This window comes from Rhyacophila brunnea, unplaced genomic scaffold (assembly GCF_057557595.1).
Source record: "Rhyacophila brunnea isolate RB1 unplaced genomic scaffold, BYU_Rbru_1.0 scaffold_16, whole genome shotgun sequence".
Lineage (NCBI taxonomy): Eukaryota > Metazoa > Arthropoda > Insecta > Trichoptera > Rhyacophilidae > Rhyacophila > Rhyacophila brunnea.
The window spans coordinates 7,568,351-7,593,505 of record NW_028232816.1 but is presented as its reverse complement, the minus strand read 5'-3'; positions in this window follow the sequence as shown (position 1 = coordinate 7,593,505).

Here is a 25,155-nt window from a genome sequence, read left to right as displayed (position 1 = left end):
TGTATTAACCTAGATAAATAGTGGCTCTTGTAAGGTATTGATTTCTTTAATATAAATAGCGAAGGGAAATTGATAAGAGACACCTTCGACACTCATCATTCAACATCTGTCTTTCGATTACAGACTCCCGAGCTTATCCCGATCATCATCACTACGGTTTGCGGCTCGGTCTGACCACCTAACTCACCGCGATACTCTGTACCGTTGTCTTACTCCAACCATTGTAACCCCATGTACTCTGCATCAAGACAATTAACATCTACGCCACTGCTACCTTTATTACCTCATCACCTCCACCTCATCGATCCCCACAAATCTTCCAGTATGTAAATTGTCTTAACAGATTTTTTATGAGGATAAATAAATGGTTATTCACCCAACCCATTGGTTCCAAGCAGACAATATATGAAATTGATCCAGCTGTAAGACTTCAACTCTCGCTTATTTAGGCGCAAGAGTAAATAAATAGTTAAAACATATAGAAAATAATACTCATTTGTTTAACCTACAATTTGATCCATACTAATCTTTTCGTTATTTTCCATATCCTTTAATCTGTTAGTAGACATTCCCGATACTTTCAACAATCGTTTCAACAAAGTTGCTACGTGAGTTTGACTTTATTTCAAAAATTCCAGAATTTATTTTCTTCTCTAAGTAATTAACAAGTAAGAAACAATTTTTATTATGTAAGGGGTTGATAACAATACCATTACGACGTAATTATACATAATAAACAGTGGTAGAACTATGTACATGACAAAATTATTTTTTCTACTTTGATATATTTTGATGACAAATATACAAAATCAGCACAGATATTTGAAGGCGTACCCGGAAAAGGGGTCTATATACAAAAACAAAATTGTTCAGGAGAGGAAAAAAACGTTTTATTCGATCATGCGGACTTTTGGCATATCTGTGATAAAATTTTCATGAAAACACTCTTTATCATTGACAACTTTTTTTTTTTTGGATAATAAAATAATCATATAGACCCCTTTTCTGCGATAAGCATTTTAGTGTTACTAATATCTCAAAAAGTGTGGCAGTTAAAATAATAAAACTTTCCAATATCGTGAGCAATCTTATATAGACCCGTTTTAGTCAATAAAATCCCTTTTTGACATGATGTATTATTAGACCCCTTTTCCAGGGACGCCTTCATTTAGTGAAAATAATGATGTAACCCAGTTATATTTTTGTGCTTCCTAGTTATTCACAGGCATGGGCATCATGAGATCTTTATCATCGTCTTCTTCAAGTAATTTTTGATGTTTCAATGTAACTACTTCAGAAATTGCAACTCACATTGCAGTCTACATTTTTATCGTAATATAGCAAATTATCATAATATATTGTCTAAAATTCGTGAAATTCCTCATTTTTCCTATTGCATAAAGTTTCGAGATTCTCTAAAGATAAACAATTAAAGGAATTGCGGCAAACAGCGAAGTTCGGCATTGGTTATCATAGCTCATCACGTCATGTCAGCGACAAACTGTATTGCTTGCAGAAGGGAAATTTCTTAAATTTTCTGTCCTAGTTGAGTTAAGCGGAAATCCCAATTAAACAATGTAAAATACTTGATTTGGTTTCCGTTCCTTAATATTTGGCCCAAATAAGCGACTGTACCAATTAAACGTAATTATCTTTTAGGCCACTTTATTACCGAATTACCACCAAAATATACATAATAAAATGCGTTACTCATTTAGTGTTGAGTGGTATGATTGCTACAGATATAAGACAGCATCAAAAGAAGAAGACATACAACAAATTTATACGGATTTTTTTACGATACAAGGTTTGATTTTCTCGTCACGCCCATATGTTTGTAATAATTCCGCCACTGATAATAAAGTTCATGCGAAACCATTTTACTCTTTGAAATAGTGCCTATTAAGTTCAAGGCATCGTTTACTCAAAGCTTGATGAGCTTCGCACCCTTAATACTTCTCCTTCGAAGCCTTCAGGGTGTCTCTATATCGAGTTCCGGTCACGTGCTTTACTGTTCGCCCTACGTCAAGACATCGTCAAAGTAATGCTGTTATTATTATCATAGAGTATTTTAGGCCGAAAGCCATTCTCAAATTAAATTCCATGCTTTGTGAACTAATTTTTATTAAACTGAAGGCCTTGGTTTAGTTTATTATTATTCAAATAGTAGTTTATCCTACTCGCTGAATTAGGTCACAGTAACTTTACTAATAATAACAAACGCATTTATTATTTATAGGGTTTAACCTCAGGTGTATTGAATGAAATTCAACGTATAGTTCTGACGTAAAATAGAGACGGCGTATTGAGTAAATATTAATGTATTTGTATTCTTTATTTGTGTGTATAAACTATGGTTGTAAACACTAATTAGTTCAATATGCTTATTTTTACAATAATTGATTCGATGAATAGAAGAGGGTGAACTTTTCGTATTGATTTATACTTTTTAAAAGGTTCTCTTCTTTTTAAGAAACATTATTAAATATAAAGAACTTACGTAATTGAGTTATATACTCTATTTTATGCTGCGTGACACGTAGTTTGTATCAATGATGTGATTCTTGCAAGAGCATTAGTTATACATTTTTTAAAGTTTTCTGTTTTCTTTGATCACAGTTTATAGCCCTAAATACTTGTCTACAGAGATAACTCAAATATCTTAAATTTGACAAAACACTTTGACAACAAAACTATAATAATATTGTAGCTTACATTTCTCGAAATTTTCCCTCCATCACCCGCCATATTTCCACACCGCCCATATGGTTACATGTAAATTGTACGTAAAACATTTCACCGTGGCACAGTTCACCATGAGCTTTCTATTGCAAAGAGATGACCGTATACTTGACGTTCTCCAATTTTATTAAATTCAATGAGAACATTAATTCAATTTTCATCGCTGATTTTGGTAAAATTAATGAATTCAAGAATGCAAGCCTAACCTAACATAACCTAACAGATAATCAAATATATCGAATATTTTCAATATTTGTTTGCTGCTGGCTTCCTGTAAAGTGTAAACCGACCAGTACCGCGTTTTATTTAGACGTAAATTTTATAACAGTAGGTACTATACAACCCAAAGAGGTTGGACTGTCTTTAATATACGGTCATATATTTCCGATACAACATTTGACGGTGAAGTGTAATACGGCGAACTGCATACGTACAAGTTTCCGGACACGCTTCCATATAATGTAGCGTAAATAACGTTATGTATCCTTTAATGTTGTACTGAGAGTGTAAGCGTGTACTAAAGTCCGCGTGATTCCTGGTCTAATTTGGTTTTATCCAGGGCTCGAAATCAACCGGAGCGCACCGGAACCCAGTTTCGATTCCTCACATCCCCGACATTATCACCACGTCTCGTGGAACAAATAAATATTTCAAAACGATTTACGAATTATTAATAATATTTAGTTTAATTCACTTATATCATTGCACATGTTTTTTTAAGTTTATACGAATCATCAAAATCACGGTAAAAATTATATTCATGACATGCTGTAAACCCCGATTAGTTATTTCATTTAACCGTCTGAGCTTGACGGCTATAACAAATTAATGTATTATAACAAAAAAAATCTCCAAACACTTATTTTTATTACAACGTTTTTCTTAGCTCGTATTCTTATTTGTCCGGTGGTTCTTTGTCCGGTACAAATTTTTCAATCGATTTTTAACTAACTTCTCGACTAGCTAGACATTTGAAACTTTTAAAATATCATAACACGATGTCAATGCATTTTTGCCATCTTTAAGTAGAATTGAATTCATTTTCAGTTAATTCTGTTTTGTATGAAAAGTTATTTCGACACCATTATTGGTTGCTAAGCGGATGGTCCTAGCAACTAAATTATTAATATATACGTGCGTTACTATGGAAATCAATATGAATGTCATTTTGACATTTCAGTATTATTTCTATCAAGTACATTTTTTTTTTGATCATTCAAGCTAGTTATGTCAAGTTTATATGATTCAACAGAAAATTTAAAAACGTTGTATTTAAAAAGTTCTTTTTATCTTGAAATTATATAATTTATACACCTTAAAAATATTATTATATTTTTGGAAAGTTATCGAGCGGTGGTCCGGTTTGTATTTTTTTTCATTTCGAGCGCTGGTTTCAGCCTTGTTGTGACTTCTCCCTCGCCGTAAGAAAACCCAAACTTTTTGAAAACTGAGGAAATGAGACCGACCAAACTACCTCTATTACTGCTTTGTGCTACTGTGCTTTGATAGTTTTTCTTTAGATGTCACTATTAATTCTGCAAATAAAATTATAAAATAATACCAAATTCACAATTTGAATTTAGAATATTATGATATATTTAGAATCAAAAGTTTTTGTGTGCTATTTTAGTTTTGTTTATAAATTGGGATCACGTTTATTTGTTTGGCTTTAGACTGTGTAACTGTGCTTACTAACTAGAGGTCCAGTTTGAAAAGAGTTCGTAAACATATCGTCAACCCTTTTCTACAAGTGGACGCTTTGTAAGAAAAATGCCTAAGGGTATATTTTACCCACATCGTCATAATATACGAGTAGACACATTGTATGAGTTAGGTATATAAAATAATTACAAGATATTAAAAAAAAATTATATGCTTACAACGTTTTAAAATTTTCTGTTGAATCATTTAAACTTGACTTGACTAGCTTAAACGATCAAAAAAAAAACTGTACTTTAAAAATTTTGTTGCTAGGACCCCAGACCCCTAACGACCAATAATAGTGGATTGGATTACGGATTTCTTCAGAAATAACTTTTCATACAAAACAGAATTAACTGAAAATTAATTCAATTCTACTTTAAGATGGCTAAAAGTATTAAAAAAATGCATTGGCATCGTGTTCTGATGTATTCTAAAAGGTTCAAATGTGTAGCTAGTCGAGAAGTTAGTTAAAAATCGATTGAAAGATTTGTACTGGATAAACAACCACCGGAAAAATAAGAATACGAGCTAATAAAAACATTCTAAAATGGTAATAGTTACCAAATATTTGTTGGCTGTATTCATATTTCGGTTAACTTTTGCACATATATTCAATTTTCAATCCAATCGTATTACTTCTGACCTTTTAATATTAAAAAATAATACTAATTATCAACTAAGCGTAGGTATTTGTTGGAATTTTAATTATAATTAATTTAATTTTTGTTCTTTAACATTTGAATAAGTTTTAATACCAAGGTTTTGTCTTTCAGCATTTTCAGTCATTATGAGCTCTTGTCAATGGTAAACATACAACTGACATGGCGTACACCGTACTGACATATTTTAACTCGTATCCGGAAATTTGTACGTAAACAGTTCACTGCAGTACACTTATTCGTGCGCCGCAGTACGTGCAACATGAGTTCGTGTAACATTTAATCAAATGACGAGTTCTTCGTTGAACATTTCATCGTGGAGTATAATTGTACGTATGCTACAACATGTGGAGATGTCTTTACTAGGCTAGGGTTAATCTAATTGGCATAGTACTATTTGAAAACTATCGCCGCATTTTGTAAGATACGTACAAATGTATTCCACGGTGAAATGTTCAACGAAGAACTCGTCATTTGATAAAATGTTATACAAACTCATGTTTCACGTACTGTGGCGCACAAATAAGTGTCCCATGATAAACTGCATACGTACAACTTACATGTAACCATTTTGACTAACCAACTAACATGGGAAGATTGGAATAACATATGGAAAAACCTGCACCAAACAATAGATCTACCCTGGCTAATGATTATGAATATAAATGTATGAAGATCTCTGAAAGTTGGTTCAATGCCCTTTCAACATATTAACTCCAGCCTTGACTATCAGTGTGATGAATTTATTATTTATATTATAAAAATAGAAAAGTATTTTTGTAGCTTCCTCGTTATAATTGTTTTTGACAAGAAACCCTTAGGGATTATAATGCTTTTCCACTTTCAATATGCTTCCTCTAAGCCATGAAGTGTTTAATTAATTGGGTACCTGAATAAATTACTAGGGTAATGAGATTATTTGTTTTTTTTCGTACTTTATAATTTTTCCATAAATATCAAATACGTCAATAAATTATAATTGAATTTGCAGGGTTATTTTTATTATTTAATAATTTCAATAATAAATACACTGCATTCTAAATAATCAAATAAATATAACATGTAATCTATGGAATTTTGTGATCCCCATCAGTTACTACAATACTTACATAATATGTATACTAATTTCATTTATAAACTTTTCCCTTCTTTGACGGTCTAGCGCCAATTTGGCCAAGCATTTTAAAATCTAAACATCTCAGTTTCAGCCGTCCAAGTTTTCCCTTGCCCTCAGGGGACTCGTGCAAAGTATACCTAGCTGGCAACTTTATCGGCATTCTCTGAACGCAGTTAGTCCAGATTTTCATATACCACGTGATCGTTTTTCCCACACACCAAGAAACACCACACGACAAGAAATCGGCGAAAACAGGAAGTCGCTGTAGTTGCATAAATATTCTCTTCTCAGTGAGGCACCTGTCTACATAATGTATCGACTCTCTCTTTAGATGCGACTCTTTTTATTCTTTGCAATAAACCAAAAGTTTACATGTAATAATTCTAACATCACTTCTGATCGTTTTATATATATATTTATTATAAAAAGCTTTAAAATAGGTAAATTGATAGATCCGTACATTACGAGAGATTAAAATGAAATCATACACTTGGGGGTGCGATTGGCTGCATTGGAGGAGATTGTTAGTTCGCAGTTTTAACACGTGGACAAGAAGCTCTTGTTCAACAATAACGAGTATTATTATACAGTTCATCACTCACCCTTAAAACATCATCTTCTTCAATAATCCCAAACATTCAGACTAGTCTCTAAAGTGTGGTACGCGTACCCCCTGGGGTACGGGAAAGGTTTGGTGGGGGGTACGCGCTGGCTGGGACATTGGCTGCGCCTGGGACAGCAAGCATTAATACGACATCAATACAACATCCTTGCTAGAATCCTTTTCGCATGCGGAAGAAGAGCAATAATTGTTGGAATTAGCTTCAGACAGATTCTTGAAAAATAAATATAAGGAGTGTACTTTAACATCATTCTAATAAGATTCATGTATATCGAGTTTTAACAGAGAAAGTCCTGAAATACATCTTCCCTTTTCCAACTTCATATCTATGTGAAGTTGCTTGTTTAGCATTTGTAGACATTAAGTTATAAAACGAACAGGTTTTTTGATATGGAACCGCATCCCAGTTTAAAATGAGCAACCGGGGAACAAAATTATGATGAGCTGTCACAACATAAATAATGTCATCCTTCTCATTGATTATAATGAATGTTATTTTTATAATATAACTTTATTTATTCTATTTATATTTTATTAAGTACTAGCTGAAGTACCCGGCTTCGCACAGGGTCACTTCGTGGTTATATTTATCTTAGATATTTGAAAAATAATAAGAGTTAATTTTTTTTTAATATTAAAATATCTGTATAATATAATATGGCAATATGAAAATAATTCTAATAGAAATAAAGGTCAAACATAAGAACACTAAATTAAAATCGAATCCAAAATATGAAAACGTTATTAATGTTATTAATATGTAGTAAAAAAAAAATCAAAATTGGATGGAACAAACAAACAACAAACTTTGTATTTTATATAATAATAATTTAGAAACCTTTGCAAGTGTGCGCACAACAACTGACAAAAGTTTCATCGCAATCGGATGAATGGTATAGGAACGCATACGAATATTAGAAGAAGATGGTTTTCTAAATCAGAAATCTTCGTGGGCATGCGCATAACAACTCACCAAAGTTTCATTGCAATCGGATTAATGGTATAGGAACGCATACGAATAGAAGAAGAAGAAGATGGTTGTACTAATTTAAAAACCTTCGCGGGCGTGCGCACAACAACTGGTCAAAATTTCATCACAATCGGATGAATGGCATAAGAACGCATACAAATAGAAGAAGAAAAGATGATTGTACTAATTCAGAAACCTTTGCGGGCAAGGGCACAACACTTGATCAAAATGTCATTGCAATCGGATGAATGGTATAGGAACGCATAAGAATAGAAGTAGAAGATGATTTTCTAATTCAGAAATCTTCGTGGGCATGCGCACGACAACTCACCAAAGTTTCATTGCAATCGGATGAATGATGTAGGTACGCATTCGAATAGAAGAAGAAGATGATGGTTTTACTAATTTAGAAACCTTTGCAGGCGTGCGCACGACAACTCACCAAAGTTTCATTGCAATCGGATGAATGGTATAGGAACGCATACGAATAGAAGAAGATGGTTGTACTAATTCAGAAACCTTCGCGGGCTTGCGCACAACAACTGGTCAAATTTTCATCGCAATTGGATGAATGGTATAAGAACGCATACGAATAGAATAAGATAGAATGAAGAAGAGGAAGAAGATGATGATTTTTCTAATTCAGAAACCTCATGGATGTGCATACAACCACTTACCAAAATTGCATTGCAATCGGATGAATGGTATAGGAACCAAGGAAGAAGAAGAGGATAGTTGTACTAATTCAAAAACCATTGCGGGTGTTACCACAATAACTGACGAAGGTTTCATCGCAATTGGATGAATGGTATAGGGACCATACGAATAAAAGAATATAGAATGAAGAAGAAGAAGATGGTTGTACTAATTCAGAAACCTTTGCGGGTGTTGGCACAATTATTGACGAAAATTTTATTGCAATCGGATGAATGGAATAGGAACGCATACGAATAGAAGAATATAGAATAGAAGAAAAAGAAGAAGAAGAAGATAGTTGTACTAATTCAAAAACCATTGCGGGTGTTACCACAACAACTGACGAAAGTTGTATTGCAATCGGATGAATGGTATAGGGACCATACGAATAAAAGAAGATAAAATGAAGAAGAAGAAGATGGTTGTACTATTTCAGAAACCTTTGCGGGTATTAACACAACAACTGACGAAGGTTTTATTGCAATCGGATGAATGGTATAGGGACCATACGAATAAAAGAAGATAACATGAAGAAGAAGAAGAAGAAGAAGATAGTTGTACTATTTCAGAAACCTTTGCGGGTGTTAACACAACAACTGACGAAGGTTTCATCGAAATCGGATGAATGGTATAGGAACCATACGAATAAAAGAAGATAGAATGAAGAAGAAGAAGAAGTGAGGATTTTTCTAATTTAGAAACCTTCATGGGTGTGCATACAACCACTTACCAAAATTTCATTGCAATCGGATGAATGGTATAGGAACGCATACGGGACAGACACACAGACAGACAGACATACAGACAGACAGACATTCATTTTTATATATTAGTATAGCCTATACTCTTCCCGCAAGTGCAAGCAATAAGTTTACAAAGTTTTATCGCAATCGGATGAACGGTATGGCTGCACATTAAATACGAACAAACAAACACACAAACACACAAATACACAAACACACAAATATTAATTTTTATATATTAGATACTTAAATGAATTTTATTTTTCATTTATTATTATTTCGTTTACATACTAAAAAAGGAAAAAATAATTATATTTTGATTGTTATTAAAGTATATGCAATATTTTTTTGACGAGGGGTACTCAGTTATATTCAATTATAGAAGGGGTACACAGATGTCGAAAGTTTGAGAAACACTGGACTAGAGCAATCTCCTCTAAAAGATATATATCTTCTTCTTACCTTATTACCACAGAACAGATAATAATTTCTGAGTTCCCTGCTTATTACCCTGAATGGTCATAATTCTGACACATATATCGGGAATGGGACAACTGGACTCCGGACAATTGGACGCAGCACTGTCGTAGACACGTATATAGAACGTAGACGATGTATTTTAATCTGTTTCTATGTACTACTCAGTAGTTTTAATTCATTTTACCCTTCTTCTTCTTCGATGGCGCTACAGCTCAAGTCGAGCCCTGGCCTCCTCCACCGCTGTCCTCCAGCCGGAACGGTCCTCCGCACGTCTTTTCCAGTTCCTGATTTTTAGTATCTGGTTGGCATCTTTTGTAACATTATCACCCCATCGTGTGCGTGGCTTTCCCACTGGCCTTTTCCCTCCTGGGTTTCCTTCGAGGATCTTCTTCGGTATCCGTGACTCAGGCATGCGCTGGACATGGCCTACCCAGTTTAGCCTCTGGAGTTACCATTTTACCCTCATTTTACCATTAACATAATGTATTCTTTATTGCGGATTGAAAATTACCATGCCTAAGGCTTTACATAAAATAAGAAACTCTTTTTTCGTTGGAACTCAAACATATGCACGATTAAATCATTATTTATGTCTGCATATTTACATTCTCACCAACTATTAAATCATAATATAATCATTTAAATATAAATAATAATATTAAATATTTTTAAAGTACCTATAAGTACCTAACGTCTATTTATTTTCGAATTCCGTGGCGTCCAGTTGTTCCGGCGCCAAATCGTCCTAAACCCCATATATCAATACTAAGTGATGGAAAATTTTACAGAAAACTGATTTTCTTTAGATTAATTTATTTTTCAGAAGCCTTAGAAACTAAGTATTTAGTAAATATATAGTGTAAATACTAAGTATTTACCACATAATAAATATTGCTTTATGTCACTTTCCACACGTGGTGAGCTTTATCAAATATGACTACCAAAATTTATGTAAAGTTAAAATAATGTAGTATACCTAAATACTTTGTGTTTGGGAAAAGAATCCATTCAATGCGGGAAATGGATGGTTGGGAAAATTCCAATTTATAATTATTAAGTACACATAAAAAATATCAACCTGACTGGTGCAAGAAAAATATATCAACTACTCAGTAGACCAGCGATTTCCAAACTGGGAGACGTGGAGTGTTGCAAAGGGAGCCGCGAAAAGTTAAACACAATTAATGTAGCCACAGGTTTGCAGTTCGCAAATGCATAGTTTATAAAACGGCCGCTAGTTATAAACCTAATAAAAAAACAGTCCTGTTAAAGGTTGTTTGCAACCTGTCTGAAAATATGGGTACTAATTTTATAATACCTCATTTCTATACTATTGTGAAGCGCGCTGGCTATCTAGTGAAAATGAAATAAAAGGGTCAAATCATAATGTTGAAATTTGAGACAAATTTGTTTAGGAACGATGATTTTGTTGTTAAACTTGCCTATTTGGTTGAAATAAAAAAAGAGTGAATAAATGTATGCATGGACTACTAATGCATTCACTGATTTAAAAAGACGAAGTGAAGGCATTCGTAAAAAATTGGAGCTTTGGAAATCAAAATTACAAAAAAAAATAAGTTTGCCATGTTTCCACTTTTAAATTTCTGTGTGAGATATATTGAAGCAAACAAAAATCTATTTACTGAGTTCTTGGTTAGTTTGCTAATGCACTTTTCATATTATTTTATTAACAGTGAAAAAAATTGCCTGCGGCGCTGCTTTATGTCGCAACTATTAAATATTTTTAATATGTGATTGTGCGTTGCAATTTGATGTGATACCTTTTTCATCTTTGTATTAGTACATTGTTGTCTATTTAAAAAGGTGTCAGTATTATTTAATTAGCCAAGATGAGATTTTTTTTTGAAAGGGAGGCATAGTGACATACAGTTTGGAAACCACTGAAGTAGACTGTGTCATGCGACAACGCAATTGTACTTAGGTATCTTGAATTTTGTAAAAAGTAAATAAACAAGACACATAGGTACTTAAGGTTCTACTGAATTTCTCTTAACTCTTAATAAATAAATAAAACGCAATCCTTAAAAATCGCTTCTGAAAATGTAGCATAAAAAATATTTACATAAAAAAAAATACAGAATTTTCTTCGAAATTATATTGAAAGATCTTTGCGAAAGAGAGATTATCTCGAAAATTTTCGATGAAATATCAGATTTTCTGCGACGCTAAAACGTGCGAAACAAATGCAATTATTTTTCGCGCTAAATATTTTTTTCAAATAGGTAAGTGCCTATTTACTTTGTTCATTTTTTCCTATTTTTTTTATTTATCGTGTAATCAGCCAGGATTTAAAAATTACTTTTACGAAAAGAGAGTTATAAATGTTTCAAGAATCAGAAGAAATCTATTTTTCGTCATTAGTAATTAAAACATAAATTAGCTTAATGGTAAATGAGTTGGCATATCACATCTACCATATTGCATCTATTTTTTTACAAATATGCTCAACAATAATTTATTATTCAAATTCAAAATTATTTATTTATATATAGTTAACTTTATTTATCCACCCAATATTAAGACATCCATGGTGGCCGTGCGGCTCAAGCGTTGGACTAAAACGCCGTGGGTCCCAGGTTCGAATCCTGGGTCTGGCAAGTACACATATTGTTTTTCAATTTGTGTGTGAGTCAGGGTGTGGACCTAATAGGTTGAGCAAGTGGCTGACATCCATTTCTCGTAAAAAACAAAATTTGTTAATACAAACCTCTACTCTGTGGAGGCCCATATGATCCTATTAGGATTGGACATGGTCGAATAATATAATAAATATAAACTTTAACCACCCCTAAATTAAATTGTTGTATGTGCCTCTGTTGGTGGTAATAATATTACATCTCAATCCAGTCTAACCTTGACTTTCTGTTTCCGAGCGTAGGATGTGAAGAACAAGTCAAAAGAATTATTACATCGCGATTATGGAAAAATCTTTCATAAAGATGTACACGGTGTTTTTCACAAATTGGACACAAAGGAAAACTTTACGTGCGCCTACAGGGTTATCAGTGGCGAAACGGGAAGGTAGGCAATGGGTAACCGAAAAAAAGTTGTTAATACTGTCATACTTACGACAGTAGTTAAGATAGCATTTTACTGATATAATTTTCGAAACATTAATTATGTAAAACAAATAGTTTACTAAGTATAAAACATACATAATAGAACAATATTATATAGATCTACTAATTATATTCAAACTAAACTTGACAAAAATAACATGTCAGACAGATCAGAAAGCAGAAAGATAAAACCGCCATATGTAGATTTTTAGTATCATAATATCAGTGACGTCCCGTGGGGGTAGGCAGATTAAGCGTCGCTTGGGGCGGCACTTATCCAAAGGGTGGCAAATCTAGGAGAATCATTATTTATGTATAGAAATAGCTACCTAAACTTAGTAATAACGGAAATATATTTCCATTAAAAAATTCAGCTCACTGGTTGGAAACAAAATGTATTAATTATTACTATAAAAGTTTTAAAAGGACTTTATTTTTTTTGTCGGGTTCGCGATGTCTTGTTGATTTCCGTTGTCCTTAGACGTCACGTCCTTAGTGAGCAGCAACGACACGTGTAGATTTGCAAATAATATTTGAATTGTAAAATATACTTACATTAGGTAGGTTATACATATTTAAAATACATATTTAAAATTTATCCAAATATGTTTGCTAGTTACTCATTTTGGAAGATGTCACGCGTATTTTTAAATGTACCTATCTGAAATCGTAGATTCGCAATATTGTCTATTGAAGCAGAAATGGCATTTAGGTGTATTAGATTAATTAGTGGTATTGTTAGTAATGTATTCATACAACACATTTCTTAGATATTGGAGTCATGAAAGGATGATAAAAAGTACTGTAAGTATAAAAAAGTGACGGCATTTTAGCACTGTTTAGGGGCGGCATTTTGTCTAGGGACGTTACTGCATAATATTTTTACTTTTTTTTGAAAACAAACATTTAATTTTTTTTAATACGCAGTAAACTTGTCAAAAGTCGCCTAGTTCACCGATACATTTTTATTAAATATTATTTGTGACGTCATATGCATGTTTGCTTAATTTTTTATGCATGCAGTAGGCTGCAATAATTGTGAGATTTACATGATGTTTGCACCGACCGCTTCGTTGTAACAACGTCTTTTTTGCGCTCTCAGCATTTTTAAAGAATACGTATTATCATTTGTTGGTATTAACAGTCAGTCAACAATGCCAACTAATGACAAATATGTTCAGTGTGAGGATGTGTCGGTTCCTGAGAGAACATTGCTTTTGGTGGAATTATTAATGAAAAAAGTGGAACAGCTGGAAGAAAAAATTAATAATTATTCGTGTTTGTGTCAGTGCGTACGTCTTCCCCCGCTACCGCCTGCCACTCCGCAGTTAAAACCGAAGCCACTAATTGCACCGACGCTAATCGGCGTAATCGACGTTAATGCAGCTGTTAATGAGCCCAAACCACTGACAGCTCAAAAACACTCAAAGACCCGTGCAACAACTATAATAACAAGATCACAAAAAATTGCCGGAGATTTGAAGGACACAACTCGTGCAAAGGAGACTTCAGCGGGAAAGCGAGATGTCACTCCCAAGGCCTCGACGTCTCAGAAATCTGATGGGACACCGGTATCAGCAAATGATGTGTCTCTTGGAAACTCCACTACCGGTGAAGAATGGTCAACGGTAGTGAAGAGGAAGAGGGCAGCCATTGCGATTCGTGGTAGCTTTGGTGGGGCGGTGAGGGGGGCGGAGGTGGTTAAAAATTACCACTTCTACCCCTTTCATCGCGACACCACAGTTGCGAACTTGAACGACTATATTAAAAAAATTACTAATTGTACTGCTGATTTCACAGTAGTTAAACTGAAGTCAAAAGGTGATTACGCTTCATTTAAGGTAGGGATCCCTACTAAGCTAAGTACGTTGGTTTTGAAGGCGGAAAATTGGCCCCGCCATTCATTTATTAAAGAATGGGTTGCCAGGATGGAAACACCACGGCTACCGAGTAGCTGACTTAATAATAACAATAAAAATAAGAATTGCCCTAAGCAATTATTATTCTACTACCAGAATGTTCGGGGCTTGAAAACAAAATCTGTCGATTTTTTGAGCAATGTTTTGGCTGATGACTATGACATCATAGGGTTAACTGAAACATGGCTCAATGATAGTGTTTTTAGTCGTGAATATTTTGGAAGTGAGTACTCAGTCTTTAGGAGGGATCGAGACTCCGGCGCAGGCCACAGGCAGGGTGGGGGTTGTCTTTTGGGGGTTAGAAGTATGGAAGGGTTACAGGCCGAACGTTTCCGTGCTTTGGAGACTCAAAATGAGGACCTTTGGGTGAAACTGACCTACGACGGAGACACTATTTACGTTTGCGTCATTTATTTTCCACCAGCAAGTGACTTGGAGGTGTATAAGTGTTTTATTGAGAGTATGCTATCTAATATCAACTTAATTGGAGATAGAAAGATTATTGTAATGGGAGATTTTAATCTAAACTCAGCACGTAGTGGTAAAAGAGTCAGCGATGACCTTGAATTTCTATCTTCTGTTTTTGGATTTTCTCAGCACAATGATGTCTCTAACTCTAGCAATGGACTTTTGGATAGGGTATTTAGCAATATCGACTTATCGCTTTCACGATGCATATCTCCTCTTGTACGCGAAGATGTGTATCATCCAACTTTAGTTTTTCTGCTCAGGTTTCGGTCGACTCGTCCGCTTCAGACTCCAATTCCCTCTTACAAAACCAACCAATTCGGCGGGTGGAGGTTTGAAGGCGGAAACTTCAAGCTACTTTACTCATTGATGAGTGAAGTGGACTGGAGTGAGTTGCTCGAGATTTGTGATGTGAATGAGGCGGTACAATGTTTTTACAATATTGTGTATAATATTTTTGATCAATGTTTTTCGAGGAAGTCGCCATGTCGTGGTGGAAGGCGATACCCGAGGTGGTTTTCTCGGGAGATTATTGGGGACATTAAGGTCAAGCATAAATATCATACAGTATGGAAGGCTGGGCATGATCAGACTGACTATATCATGTTTAGCATCTATCGTTCGAAAGTGAGACAAGCTGTTCGACGGGCCTATCGAACATATATGGAAACGGTAGGAGATTCCATTCGCGAAAATCCTAAATTGTTTTGGAATTACGTAAAATCGTTAAGAAGAGATGGTGGGTTTACTGATAGGATGAGTTGGAAAGGCGAAGAGGTGACCGGACATGGAGTGGCAGAAGCATTTGCTGGTCATTTCAAGTCTGTCTACGCAAGTAGTATTCCAAATCTGGATGTTGCCTCAACGTCAGGAAAACCGTCATGTGGTGCCCAATCCGTCGATATTTTTTCAATTAATGAGGGCTATGTACTTCAGTTTATTAAAAAACTGAAGAATACTCGCTCTTTGGGACCTGATTATGTTCCTACATTTTTTTTAAAGGGTTGTATTGACTTCGTTAAAGGCCCGCTTTCATATATATTTAATCTCGCAATGGAGACAGGTATCTTCCCGGAAACGTGGAAGATGTCGAAGGTTACTCCAATCCATAAGAGTGGTACAGAGTCATCAGTGGAGAATTACAGGCCGGTAGCTGTTCTCTCTGCACCAGCAAAAGTTCTTGAGATGATTATGCACAACATGATTTATCCAAAAATTGAGTCATTCATAATAAATGAACAGCATGGATTTAGAGCAGGCCGATCAACGGAAACTAACCTGATGGTATTTACCGATTATGTGTCATCGGCTCTGGATAGAGGCCACCAGGTTGACTGTTCTTACAATGACTTCTCGAAAGCATTTGACAAGGTCGATCATGACATCCTGATGGAAAAACTCCAACTTATTGGATTGTCGGATCGATTTTTGAAACTATTCGGGAGTTATTTTAGGAACCGTCAACAATACGTATCGTACGGCCTTTATCAGTCACAGACCTTTTACACATTTTCTGGTGTCCCCCAGGGCTCAAACTTAGGGCCGTTGCTGTTCACGATTTTTATAAATGACATAGCATTGGTAATAAAAAATGCTATGTTTTTGTTGTTCGCTGATGACTTGAAACTCTTTTTGGAAGTTGTCACCTTGGACGATTGTCGTCAGCTCCAACTTGATATAGATAATGTATTAAATTGGGGCAGGCGTAACAAACTAGAATTCAATATTGATAAATGCAATCTTTTATCGTTTACCAGAGCCTCAAAGGTGTTGTTTTTCCAATACTCGATGCATGGCAGAGTTCTGTCACGAATATCATCTGTAAGGGATCTTGGCATTACGTTTGAGAGTAAACTGACATTTATTAGCCATATAGTTACCATTTGTAACAAAGCGCTTAAAATGTTGGGCTTCGTCATGCGTACTTCCCGGGTCTTTTCAGATGTTACGGTATTAAAACTTTTATTTAATTCTTTAGTTCGAAGCAGACTTGAGAGTGGGTCTATTGTTTGGGCACCGCACCAGTTGAAGTATGGCCTTATGGTGGAGAGGGTACAGAAGAAATTCTTGAGACTCCTTTACTTGAGGTTGTATGGATACTATCCGTGGCTTTATCCAACTGACTTTCTCTTAGGCATGCTTACATACTGCAGTCTGCAATTTAGAAGAAATCTTTATTTAGCTACGTATTTTTTTCGACTTATACAAGGTATAAATGAGAACTCTGCCATTCTGGGCAGTGTTGACCTGTGTGTCCCTGATAACTATCTTAGAAATAGAGACCACCAGTTGTTTATTCTCCCAAGGTGCAGAACCAACCTGCCACTGGTAATGCCAATTGGGAGAGTGATAACTATGTTCAACGAAATTGCTTCGGGTGTTGATATATTCCACCTACGTGAGAATGAGTTTAGGTGGATGTTGTTTTATAAAATCTTAAAATAGGGTCTGCTTAGCTCATCCGGTGTACTTCCTTGTACCTATCTAATTCATCTACTGATATATCTCTTTTTTTATGTAATACTGTTATATTTATATATCTTTGTTTCTAAATGTCATGTTGTGAACGTCTTAAACTTATAATTTGTAATGTCCACAATATGTTAAAAAATAAATGAATTGAATTGAAATGAATTGAATTGAATTGAATTGAATGATTCTGAAAGATGTCGCTGCCTAATAAACTATTTTTTTACCAATAATAAATAAAGTATTTTCCCTACAAACTGCAAATGGAATCATTGCCTTGTATTATGTGAAAATATATAAAAAAAATATGATTTTAATATTATGAATAAATACTGTCAACCCTGAATAATATTATTATATACCTACCTAATATCCTGTCATTAATCCGTAAGAGAAAAAACCCCGCTCAATTTTTCGTCTTGAAGTTGGTGGCTCGTTATTATTTTTCATCCCCAAAGAAAATCTTGAGTGATACAAAACGAGAAACATTAAATAAAATATCTCTTATATTAGTCAAATGCCGTTCCTTCGCACAAAACTAATTGGAGTTGTAGGAAAATATACTTATGTTGTTTTATAAGTTTGAAGGACTATTATTTTTTAAAGATTTATAATAAATAAAAGGACCAACGCAAGATTCACCATTTTGAGGGAAATTTGTTTAAGGATTTTTATTTTTTTAAGTAAAAAAAATGTTGAAAACATTCAACATTTCAAAAGTAATAAGAAGCACTATACACCATCATAAAAATAATATTAAATATAACTTGAGAAGAAAAGGCCTTAGTGTTAGGGTGGTAGAGTTGATTTATTCTATTGACAACATCCGTAACTTTAAAAAGACCTTAATGCAGAAGTATGGAATTCAACAGGTAACCTTAATGACTGGATAAGATGAAAAGACTTTTAAATCAACTAACAATTGTCGGCAACCTATGGCATGCGTGCCACATGCCGTATCTATATATGCGCGTATCACAGCCTAGACTGCTAGATTGCATAGTCAAAGGGGTTGCGAGATGGTTTCTAGGTGGTCCTCAACTAATCCTTAATTCGATGAAAAGACATTACTATCACTGTTTTGAAAATTGTTTCCAAATGTAGTAAATGTAGAGATTTTACCCAGCTCTAAAACTGTCATGTAATTGTCTATGTTCATATTTGGAGCATAGACAGTGGTAAAGCGGAAATAAAAATGACAGTTGTCTAGAGACCAGTTCCTGTGTACAGGTTATAAGGACGCTCAGTGCTTTGTCAAATTATCAAGTTAAAACTTAGTGTTATAATATAACACCATGTTATTTGCCATGTAATAACAACAAGTTAATGTGCTCCATTATATAAACAATATAAAAAACCAACTCGTGTATCATTCAACACTGCCCGAACACATGTCATACATACGAGCTACCTTCAGATATTAAACAAATAAAGGGTGTAGTTTGAACAAAGCAAGTAACCACTACATCTCTTAAATAAACAAATCTATTAAAATTTAGTAATATGTATTATGATTAATCGTGTGATAAGTACCATTTTCTTTTTTTAAATTTGAGTTAACTACTTTTAGTGTGTTTATTCGTGTATGATAGATAATACAATACTTCTGAACCACTGAAAAATTCTATAAATTAATCTTGTCTAGCAAAACTGACGTCACGATAGCTATTATTTCTTATATATGCTTCCTTATTTATTGAATAGATTTATCGAATAGGAGGAATAAACGGAACTGGTTGAAGTCTTCATAAAGTAGTAGACCCACCTCCGATGATGATTATGAATTAATAATATAATCACTGTACATGCCAATTGGCGTAACCCTCAAATTGTTCAGGAAGCGAAAAAAACTGTGGGCATTGGATTTACTTATTATTTTATATAATATTTATTTATTATTTTATTACAAATTGAGAACTGTCTTTTATTGACAAACCAGTAGCTTGCATTTAGAGGGTTACACAATTTGGCAGGAATATTTGTTGTCAAGTTACAAATGGCTTAAAAATAGTTTTGAATTATTTTGATATGAAATATTTTTTGGGATTTGTGATACTTGGCCAATTCGTATAGTAGTATGCAATAAATTCATTACTGTCCTCCACCTGTACAGTGACGATATTTAGCCCTATTTTACCGTTCATAGATAATGGAAATCATACGATTATGATTTTTTCTTATCTTCTCGTATTCCGAGGATGGATTCATAGCCCGAAATGACTGTCAATGTAAATGTCTTAGTATTGTAGAATTAACTAAAACTTTTTTTACAAACCATTGATAAGTTACGTGGAAAAATTGTAACATGAAAGAAAATGTGATGATTGATTCACCTGCAAATATTCAAAAAATGATAATTTTTAATGGATTTTCTCATTTCATTAAAATGAATTTGTATGCTAATATTAATATGGCAGAAGTTTCCGATACATTAAAAACATATTTATATACTTAACACTTAAGTGTATGTGGGTTGCCGATTAGTGAACTTAACTTCCCGCGATATTTCGCGGTTTTCTGTTTTCCTTACATTTTTCGATGACAATAATATGTACTCTTGTCCTACTCGTAATTGCTCAAAATGTCCGAGTCCTTTTATGATCTAAAAACATTCTTGTTCTTTGACGAGGTTGTAAACATGGTTTAGAACTCATGTTTCCTCAGTATTTTTCTAAGAAATGCTAGTATAACGACCGCGATATCTAGAAAAGAATACACGATGACAACCCAAAAATTAAATATTTATTTTAACTATTTATAACTATTATTAATAAGTCATCCATCGAACGTTTTTCAATAGTCAGCCAACGTATTTTTCTGCTGCCTTTAACGTATTTTAAAATGGTTTAACCTTATATTATTTCATTTATAATACATATTAGATACTTACATTAAAATTACTTGGCGAATTACCCATAAAATTTTTAAGATTTTTTAAATAATAACTGTGTTTATTTAATTTTTTAGAAAAGTTATAAATTTTTAAATATAATCGTAAAGGGTTAAGTATCATCTCCAAGATATTTAAAAATAAAGTGCTCGTTTTTGTCACATTTGGAAGATACAAATTTCATTAACTGGTTCTATGTCTTCAGCGAGTTTTCTCGCTCTATGAGACCGTGATAGGCCGCACATATAAATTTCGCGAGGTATCTCGTCCGACTTTAAATTCAAATTACTAGCCACTGTCAATTGATTTGCATAATCTAAAAAATTAAACACACAGTGACATATGTTATTAATTATAAAATACAGCGATTTTAGTAAGTGTTTCGTTCTACATTCAACGTTGTGACGTTGAAAATCTGCGGCCTGTCAGATACTGCCATAGTAATATCGTGAGACATAAAACAGATCAATAAAATACCATAATGCCAATTAATGCCAATTATTGCCATTTTTTGGTGGAATGATATTGTATCAAATATTATATTATAAACCCACTTCATTTTGAATTAAATATTTAATTTTAGCACTGTTCCCACATTTGTAATCATCATTCCAAGACCAGATTTGCATAACCAGTGACATTTCACAGGTGGCGGGCGTGTAATAAGATAATGTTGATTTGGCGCACTGCACGGTGACGCTGCTGATGTTAATTTTAAAAATCCACGTACCTCAATATGGAATAATCGCCATGTATCTCATACTAAGCAGGTAGCTCAGCTGTCTAAATCCACGTTAAATAGCATACCTTAAAGTTCATATCCCGGGAGACTAAACTCTCTAAATATTTATTTATATTTATCACTTTTTTTATTGATTTTGGAGGTAATTGATATGTGATGAATAAATAAAAAATAAATAACTATCAAAATGAAATGTTTGTTATTTATTTAACTCCGTTAACTATCTCTATTGTCATCAATTGTCTATTAATCTGTAATTGCGTATGGATATTAAAATAATATTTTATGATTACTAAACCAAGGCGGAAACAAATTAAAATAATTTCTCTAAAAAATAACGACATGAATACTTATTTATTATTAATTAAATAAATTATTTCTTTGACCCACTTTTAAAAATTCGATACCTGCTGAATAATTAGAAATCCAACTCATTACAAAAGAATTTAAAAATAAACTTCAAGGATTTCCCGGAAATATTATACCTGTACGAGAAAGGCATAAAAATTGTGATCAAAAATATTCCAACGAGCCCCTTCCCTTTCGCCTCTTTGTGTTTGACGAAAGCACATCCGGAATTGGGATGGAAATGTGAATATTTACATACTTATGCTTCACATAGGGTACCTACCCATATATTTTATTTTTATATTTTGTAATATACACAATATGCTGCAAATCCTTTGTTCAGCTTTTTTCCATCAAATCAAAATTCAAAATACTTTGAAAATCCTTCAATCGCAGAAAAATATTATTATTATTTTTGTTTTTTTTTTTTAAATATAAGTATGATGATATTTGTATCACTACGCAGTGGAGAAGAGTGGAGGTAGGCTATTAAGATCCGAGATAAATAGTCTACAATAAACTTGCTCAGTCATACGTATATGTTTTCATTGAATGAAGTCTACAGTGTACAGATGGTGTTGATTTTTTTTTTTTCAAAATTCAATTAAACCCTGCGAAAACCAAGCTATAACTTATAATAGTCAAATAATACTCATCAATCTAGAAAATTATGCAATTAAATCATATATAACTTTGGATACATTATAGATAAAATAATATTTGTTTTCTATTATGCTTTAGTTTAGGTAAGGCTTAACAAATTTTAAAAAACTAACCAAAACGTGTAATCGTAATAGATTTTTGGGTTTCCACCGTGTGTATTTCTTCCTTCTTTCCTCGACGTTTCGGGCTCGTTGCAAAGGTCATTATCAAAATATGATCTGTTTTATGATGATGTGTTGTGTAGGTAGATATATGAATGTAAACGTTGCTCTAAGAATGTCAAAAGGAATCCCTACACTACACGTCATCATAAATCATATCATCTCTTGATAATGGCCTCTGCAATGAGCTAAAAACGTCGAGAAAAGAAGGAAGGAGAACACACGGTGGAAACCCATAAACCTATTACGATAAAAAACAGCTGTGTAAGCCTCAAACATTATAAACACGTGTACTATGTATTCTTAATTCAACGAAAACAAATAAGTATACATGAAAAAGTGTGCACTATTTTATCAAATCACCAATAACATAATAAAACTATTATGGTTTAGTTTAGGCAGGGTTTAATTGATTTTTAAAAACTAACCATCACCATCTGTAAATTGTAGTCTTAGTTCAATAAAAACGAATACGGATGACTAAAAAATTTAATGTGCACTATTTATGTCGGATCTTAACAGCCTACCTCCACCCTTCGCCACTGTCACTACGTGAACTAAATTATCATCGGTTATGATCGATCCATTACTTAATAGATTATTTCCGAAATTTTATAGGATTCACCTCATTTCAATATTTTGTATAATATTTTAAATAATCTCTCTGGGTCGAGTGTCCGTATATCTTCGACTTGATACAGAACTTAGCTGGTATGGACAGTATATGGATTCCTGGATAGTATTTACACCTCTTGTAGCTAAGGCGCAACGCCCACAATAGGCGGTGGACAAATTTTCAATCCCTGTTTCGATTAGTATTTCCTAGGTGGTGTCACAAATTACCTTCTTGGAAGTTTATATGATTACGTTTGACAGTAAACTGACGTTTAGTAGGCATATAGATACCATTTGTAAAAAGGCACTACAAAAATATTGGGCTTTGTCTTGAGTACTTCCCGGGTCTCTACCGATGTTATGTTATTAAAAATTCTCTATAAGTCCTTAGTTAGAAGCAAGCTTGAGATTGGGTCTATTGTCTGGGCCTCACATCAGTTGAAGTACGGTCTTATGGTGGAGAGGGTACAGAAGATTTTTTTGAGACTCCTTTACTTTTGACTGTATGGATATTATCCATATCTCTACCAGAATGAATTTCTCTAAGGTATGCTTACATACTATAACTTAAAGTTTAGAAGGGATCTTTATTTAGCTTATACATATTTTTCCGACTTATACGCGGCGTAAATGGAAACTCTGCCATTCATAGCCATTTTGACTTATGTGTCTCTAATAATTATCTTGGAAATCGGGGGCATCCGTTTTTTGCTAGAACTATCCTACGATTAGCAATGCCAATTAGGAGGGCAATAACTTGGTTTAATCAAATCATCTCGGATATTGATAGGTATATTCTATTTATATGAGGGTGAATTTAGGTGGACGTTCTTTTATAGATTTTTAAGATTGGGTCCATTAACCTAGTTCACTCTGTGTGCTTCCATGTAGGTACTTTTATTTTTATTATTTTATTATTTACTTATTACCCTGTAATTTAATTTCAACATTGTTAACACTTTGAATTTATAATTTTGTTACGTTCATTATAATATGTAAAATAAGTAAATAAATAAATTTGAATTGATTTTTATTCGAATATTTACTACACGCATCAGAAATAAAGTTGTTCGATTACCAACAACTACACTTTTCATTTTAAGGTTGCTATTTTTTTTAAATTTATAATATACGGGAATATAGGTAAATAGTTTTATATTTTAATATACTAATATTGTACTCAGTGCGAAGGCTTAACGAGATCTTATGCTTATTATAATTTTCAGTGTATGGGGCGAGTCTATCAATCATACAAAGTATGGCGGAGAACGGTTTTTATTTTCGTATTGAACTTTTAATAATATTCAAGCAAATTTAAACATAAAAAGCAAAACCAACCCCGTAGGTATCGACACTTATTACCGATCCCACCAAGTAAGGTACCATGTCCTCATACATGCGTGACTTGCCTTCTTGGAATGTGACTTGCTAACACAATATATAATATAAAATAAAACTTAAGGCTATACCTCAGCTGAGGCATGGTCTAAAAAGATCGTGACTAGGCAATGCGCGGATTGTGCAAATGACGCGTGCCGAACGAAATATAATTTGTCATAAAAATTCAACATGCGTCCTTTTTATGTTATGTTTATTGTTATATTAGTAATAATAATTATGACATGTTTTCATTTTCAAGTACATGCGGGACGTTTTTTAGTCATCAAACAAATTGACATGCAAACAGTTCGACTATCACTCTCCGAATGGCATCGCGGCCGAAATTTCGTTCCACATACAATTGAAAATTATTTGCCGTTTCACTTATGTACGCTCTTAATATACTATTACCACAGAACAGATAATAAATAGAATTCCGATAGGCTATATAGCAATACAGTAAAGTTTGATACAGGGTTTTGAATGTGTGAGTGTTCTGCCAAAATGAACCACGCATATTATAGACGTGTAATACACCATTATTAAATGAGCGTCAATGCATAAACCGAGAGCCGTTGTCAATATTCGACGCATGACCGTATTCTTCCTTACTCGAGATCGGTTACCTGCTTCTCCTTACCCGTTAGGTGATGTTAGGTTCCCTGACTATTTCACTAAATTGCAAAA